This window comes from Triticum dicoccoides, chromosome 3A (assembly GCF_002162155.2).
Source record: "Triticum dicoccoides isolate Atlit2015 ecotype Zavitan chromosome 3A, WEW_v2.0, whole genome shotgun sequence".
Taxonomy (NCBI): Eukaryota; Viridiplantae; Streptophyta; class Magnoliopsida; order Poales; family Poaceae; genus Triticum; species Triticum dicoccoides.
Genome location: NC_041384.1, coordinates 763,529,335 through 763,536,521, shown reverse-complemented (window position 1 = coordinate 763,536,521; position 7,187 = coordinate 763,529,335).

Genomic DNA, 7,187 nt, shown 5'->3' with positions numbered 1-7,187 from the left:
CCTATTCTATTCAAAAGACCTACATTTACTTAATTTTTTCAATTTCATATTTTATTCTATTCAAATTTACTTATTCAAAATTTCTAAAAATTTCCTATCCTGTTCAAGAGACCTACATTTACTTATTATTTTCAAATTAGTTATTCAAATTTTCTAAAAACAAAATATAGTAAAAACCTACATTTAACAAAAACTAAAACCTATTTACAGAAAGGGGGAGGGGAGGAGGAGAGAGCAGGAGGGGAGGAGGAGAGAGGAGGAGGAGAGAGCAGGAGAGGGAGGAGGAGAGAGCAGGAGAGGGAGGAGGAGGAGAGAGTAGGAGAGGGAGGAGGAGGGGGCTGCCGGAGAGGGAGGAGCAGGAGGGGGCGCCGACGCCGGAGAGGAAGGAGGGATCGACCTTGGGTGGAGGAGGAGGACAGCGACGGCGACGGCGACAGCGATGGCGGTGAGGGCGACGGAGGCGACAGAGGCAATGAGGGAGTGTGAGGGGGAGAGTGAGAGGGCGCGCGCGGGTGGGCGGCTGGTTTGGATAAGGGGCCTTAGTGGTAGCGCTTGCCCGTAAAAACCGCTATTGCTAAAACCTATAGTAGTAGCGCTCTACGTAAAAACGCACTACTGCTAAAACCTATAGCAGTAGCGCTCTCTATCAAAACGCGCTACTGCTAATGCTAAGCATGTAAAAATATTCAAAAATACATTGGTCATCAATGATCTTTTTGTGTAGAATCTAAATTGTCAATAGGAATCTTCTTCGGTTTAAGAACCGGCGAAGATTCCTATTGCGGCCACAGATCCTACACATAGAGTCAAACGAAGACCAAGTGGTTGTGATGGTTTGAGAAGCACCGTATTTTAAGGTGGTAAAAAAATTGTTCACGGAGCGAGGTGGGACTAAACTTTGGTCTTCTTAGGAGGGGACTGAATTTATTAGTAGCGCTTGTCAGGGAAAAAGAGCTATTGCTAACTTCAGTCCCCTCCTAAGAAGACCAAAGTTTAGTCCCACCTCGCTCCGCAAACAATTTTTTTACTAGTGCTATTGCTAAGATCCGTAGTAGTAGCGCTTTCTACGCATAAGCGCTACAAGTGTCCCTAGCATACCTGGAACGGTCTGTCAGTTTTAGTAGTAGCGCGTTTTCTAGCTCCAGCGCTACTGCTATGCTCATATTAGCAGCACTGGTGCTGCCCAAGCGCTACTGCTATTTAGCAGCAGCGCTTGTTTTGTAAAAGCCCTACTGGTGAGCTTGGGCACCGAATCACCTTGTCCTCCTCCCTCTCTCTCTCTCTCTCTCTCTCTCTCTCTCTATATATATATATATATATATATATATATATATATATATATATATATATATATTACATGTGGGACCAATAGAGCAAGGGGAAATAGGAAGAAAAAAGCTTCCTAGATCTCTGGCCATGTCGGTGGCCACTGCACATGGTGGAGGTGGCTCCGTGGCTGGAGGCAGCCCGCAGACTCCCGCGTCAAGGACTCCCTCCTCGCTCTTGCTCGGATGCTCCCTCTCCCTCTCTGCTATCTCCTCCTGGTGGAACCCTAGTGCCGGCTTGGTCGGAGTCGCGCGCTCGTCTCCGACCACCCCAACGAAATGAGAGCACAAGGGTAGGGGGCGCGCCCCCCTGCCTCGTGCCCCCCCCCTTTGGTCCACCGACGTACCTCCTGCACCCATATATACCTACGTAACCTAAAACTTCCAGAACGGAGATTAGATCAGGAGTTCCGCCGCCAGAAGCCTCCGTAGCCACCAAAAACCAATCTAGACCCGTTCCGGCACCCTGCCGGAGGGGGAATCCTTCTCCGGTGGCCATCTTCATCATCCCGATGCTCTCCATGACGAGGAGGGAGTAGTTCTCCCTCGGGGCTGAGGGTATGTACCAGTAGCTATGTGTTTGATCTCTCTCTCGTGTTCTTGAGATGATACGATCTTGATGTATCGCGAGCTTTGCTATTATAGTTGGATCTTATGTTTCTCCTCCCCCTCTTCTCTCTTGTAATGAATTGAGTTTCCCCTTTGAAGTAATCTTATCGGATTGAGTCTTTAAAGATTTGAGAACACTTGATGTATGTCTTGTCGTGCGTATCTGTGGTGACAATGGGATGCCACGTGATTCACTTGATGTATGTTTTGGTGATCAACTTGCGGGTTCCGCCCATGAACCTATGCATAGGGGTTGGCACACGTTTTCGTCGTGATTCTCCGATAGAAACTTTGGGCACCCTTTGAGGTCCTTTGTGTTGGTTGAATAGATGAATCTGAGATTGTGTGATGCATATCGTATAATCATGCACACGGATACTTGAGGTGACATTGGAGTATCTAGGTGACATTAGGGTTTTGGTTGATTTATATCTTAAGGTGTTATTCTAGTATGAACTATAGGGCTGTTTGTGACACTTATAGGAATAGCCCAAAGGATTGATTGGAAAGAATAACTTTGAGGTGGTTTCGTACCCTACCATAAACTCTTTGTTCGTTCTCCACTATTAGTGACTTTGGAGTGACTATTTGTTGCATGTTGAGGGATAGTTATGTGATCCAATTATGTTAGTATTGTTGAGGGAACGTACACTAACGAAAGTATGAACCCTAGGCCTTATTTCCTATCATTGCAATACCGTTTACGCTCACTTTTATCACTTGCTACCTTGCTGTTTTTATTATTTCAGATTTCAAATACCTTTATCTACTATCCATATACCACTTGTTTCACCATCTCTTCGCCGAACTAGTGCACCTATACAATTTACCATTGTATTGGGTGTGTTGGGGACACAAGAGACTCTTTGTTATTTGGTTGCAGGGTTGCTTGAGAGAGACCATCTTCATCCTACGCCTCCTACGGATTGATAAACCTTAGGTCATCCACTTGAGGGAAATTTTCTACTGTCCTACAAACCTGTGCACTTGCAGGCCCAACAACGTCTACAAGAAGAAGGTTGTAGTAGACATCAGTGTGTAGCGCCCCCTCCACAGTTTACTCCTCCGATCATATTGTCGTAGTGCTTAGGCGAAGCCCTGCGTGGATCACTTCACCATAACCATCACCACGCCGTCATGCTGACAAAACTCTCCCTCGACACTTTGCTGGATGAAGAGTTCGAGGGACGTCATCGAGCTGAACGTGTGCAGAACTCAGAGGTGCCGTACGTTCGGTGCTTGATCGGTCGAAACGAGAAGAAGTTCGACTACATCAACCGCGTTGTCAAACACTTTTGCTTTCGGTCTACGAGGGTACATGGACGCACTCTCCCCCTCTTGTTGCTATGCATCTCCTAGATAGATCTTGCGTGAGCGTAGGAAATTGTTTGAAATTGCATGCTACGTTTCCCAAAAGTGTTGACATATAAATGTGTAGCCCACCATGTTGGAAATATTCCCTAGAGGAAATGATATTGTATTATTATATTTCCTTGTTCATATTTAGGAGTTTATATTTCATGCTAGAACTGCTATGATCATGGAACATGCGATTCAACGGAATACTCATATGCATGTGTGAAATAATAAATACGAAAGAATAGGTTCCTAGTCTTGCCTCTAAGACTGTCTCAAGTGTTGTTGGTGATCATGTTTTCTAGATCTTAGGATATCATTAAGTGTAACGATGGTCCTGAAACAAAATTGAGAGTATAACATTAGAAGAACGATCATATTGAATCGACCCGAACTTGTTTGTTATACTTTGAGATACTTTGAGATAATATCGTCTGAAATCAATTATTATAACTCAATGTGTTAATGTGTGTTTTAGTTCGTCAGACACTGAGAATATCATAGTCATTTCCTACTATCTGGTGGACTTTGGGGTTTCTCACACATCACTGTAACAGGGTGATCATAATGACAATTTACAGGTTCATCAGAAAGTTTGACAAGGGGACTAGATAGCTCGAGAGTAGGATTTGCTTCTCCGATGATGGAGAAGATATTCTTAGGGCCCCTCGGTGAGACGGTGATACGTCTCCAATGTATCTATAAATTTTGATTGTTCCATGCTATTATAGTATCAATCTTGGATGTTTTATATGCAATTATATGAAATTATATATCATTTTTGGGACTATCCTATTAACCTATTGCCAAGTGCGAGTTGTTGTTTTTTGACTGTTTTTGGTTTTCCAAGAAATCAGTACCAAATGAAGTCCAAACGCTACGAATTTTTTTTTCGATTTTTTCTGGACAAGAGAGACCCTAGAAGCTTTGGGAGGAGACCAGAAGGAAAACGAGGAGACGACAAGGCAACAGGGCACACCATGTGGCCTTGTGGGCCCCTCGTGGGTCCATCTCACATAATTCTACCTCTATAAATTCTCTAAAATTGGGAAACCAATAGAGAGCCACCCAAAATATTTTTTCCGCCACCGCAAGCCTCTGTTCTTTTGTGATCCCATCTGGAGGCCTTTTTCGGTACTCTACCAGAGTGGTAATCGATCATGGAGGGCTTCTACATCAACCTTGCTACCCTTCCAATGATGTGTGAGTAGTTTACCACAGACCTATGGGTCTAGCTAGTAGCTAGATGGCTTCTTCTCTCTCTTTGATCTTCAATACAATGTTCTCCTCGATGTTGTTGGAGTTCCATTGATGTAATCTTCTTTTGCGAAGTGTTTGTTGTGATCCAGTGAATTGTGAGTTGATGATCAGATGATTCATGAGAAATATTTGAGAATTTATAGAGGTGGATATAGCCAGGAACTTGGTCATCTAGCTTGAAAGCCATGAACCCTCATTGACAGTAGTCCATTTTGCGAACACTATTTTTAAGTAATCATTTTATTCCTAGTTTACCATTTTCCTGGAAATTAGTACACATAGAAGGACTACATGCAAACGAACTTCATTTTTTGAGTCTTTTTTCATTTTCTTTCACTTTTTGCAAAATGAGGTCAACATTGCTATTCATAGAGAAGGGTTGAAATATGAAGTTTTTTTTGTGAATAATGCATATAATCCTACATAAGTACCTTAAAATGATTTTTTCCACTTTTTGCAACCAAACTATAACACACTTGTAGTCAATTTTGAATTACTTTTGGTAAATGTCCAGAAATTCATTTAATCAATGGAACATAGAAAAAAATCTCAAAAACTGAAGATCTTTAGGAAGTAGGCCTCCAATATGGTCCATTGCATGTGAAAATTGTAAAAGTTCAATTTTCAATCTTATTTTTGGTACTTGCTTCACAATTGTTTTTTCATTTTTGCCACCTGAAAAATTATTTATTTACTTTTATAACAAAAATTTGGAATCTCCCATTGGCAATCATGTCTGGCATGCTAAGCCCCATGTTTGTGCCAAATATCATCACCTTATATGGAATTATGACATGGATATGGTCCATTTCATGTGAAATTTGTAAAATTTCAAATTTCAATCTTATTTTTAGAGTGCGGCGGCCGGAGTAGGGGACGAAGCAGTCGATTTTGTTGTTACAGTACATCAAAGCACATTCAACTCACAGGGATGGAAGAGGATGGTGCGGCGGTCTCGGAGGTGCTCTCATTTCGTTGGGGTGGTCGGAGACGAGCGCGCGACTCCGACCAAGCCGGCACTAGGGTTCCACCAGGAGGAGATAGCAGAGAGGGAGAGGGAGCATCCGAGCAAGAGCGAGGAGGGAGTCCTTGACGTGGGAGTCTGCGGGCTGCCTCCAGCCACGGAGCCACCTCCACCGTGTGCAGTAGCCACCGACATGGCCAGAGATCTAGGTAGCTTTTTTTCTTCCTATTTCCCCTTGCTCTATTGGTCCCACATGTAATATATATATATATATATATGGGTGCAGGAGGTACGTCGGTGGACCGAAGGGGGGGCACGAGGCAGGGGGGCGCGCCCCAGGGGGGTGGGCGCGCCCCCTACCCTCGTGAGCTCCTCCTTCATCTTCTGACATAGGGTCCAAGTCTATCCGGTAGGTTTCCTTCCAAAAATAACTTCTCCAGTTGATTTCATTCCGTTTCGACTCCGTTTGATATTCCTTTTCTTCGAAACACTGAAGTAGTTAATTTTCTATTTATTTTTCCAAAAGAGGACTCGTCCAACATTTTGTGTGACACTAAAAAATTCTGTAAAATATGCACATGCCTAGTGACTATCAAATGTATCACCTAAAATCAGGCCAGAACATCATCGAAGTTGTCGACGGCACTGCCTCGGGAGGAAATTAATTGGTGATGTTTTTTGTCAAAAATAATGATCTTGGGCAATGTTTTTTCGTCACAAGGATTTTCTTCACGAAAAATGATCTCGGATAGAAATCAATTGTTCCATTCACCAGCCACACAGGTTTATATCCAGTGTTACCCACTTTACATGAATAGATCCCTTAAAAATAATAGTAACAATCTAGTATTCACGACTCATCTTAATCATCTCAACTTTATCCTTGCATATATAAACAAATGCCCAAGCCAGAGACAGACAAATCTGAGTAACCTTAGTGTAAGTGTGTGTCTCTGAGCAAGAAAAGGAACCCAACAAAATCATCTTACGTATGAAATATCTTCTAATGCATAACTAGTCCTTTCTTGCTGAATAAATGAAGTAACAGGGTTGTAATTGCCATCAAGCTAACTAATCGATAATGGTAAGTAATGGGTTATTATGTTGCGCATTAGGATGTCCATTACTCAATTCTTCATGGTGTTCCTTTTACTATGTAGATAAACAAGAAATAGTGCTACCTCGTCGGATGAGAACCATGATGAATGTGTTTTAAGCTATATATTCTTTCATGCATTCCATTCCTTTTAGGTGCATTGTTAAAATTCTTATCCTAATAGTCGTTGTCTATCCACATTCATATGATGCATACATTGGACTAAGATTATAGGGATTGACTATTCGTCATCCTGGTTGAGGAAGAGTTATTCTTCACCCTCTCTATTTTACCATCAATGCACCATAATTTTACGTTCCGTAAGTTTTATCTTTTTTCCAACGTAAAAAGAGACCGTAAGAAAATATATAATCATCGTAAAAAATATTTTATATTATGTAAAATTACAAACGTAAAAACATAGTGTAAAATACACATAAACTACAAATTATCTTGTCTTATAACTTATATTTTTATTTTCTTATGCCAAATTTGACGTAGTGAATCAATAGAAATGTAATTATTTGAATTCTAAACATAACTTAATTATGAAATGATCATAAGATTACCGGGGGTA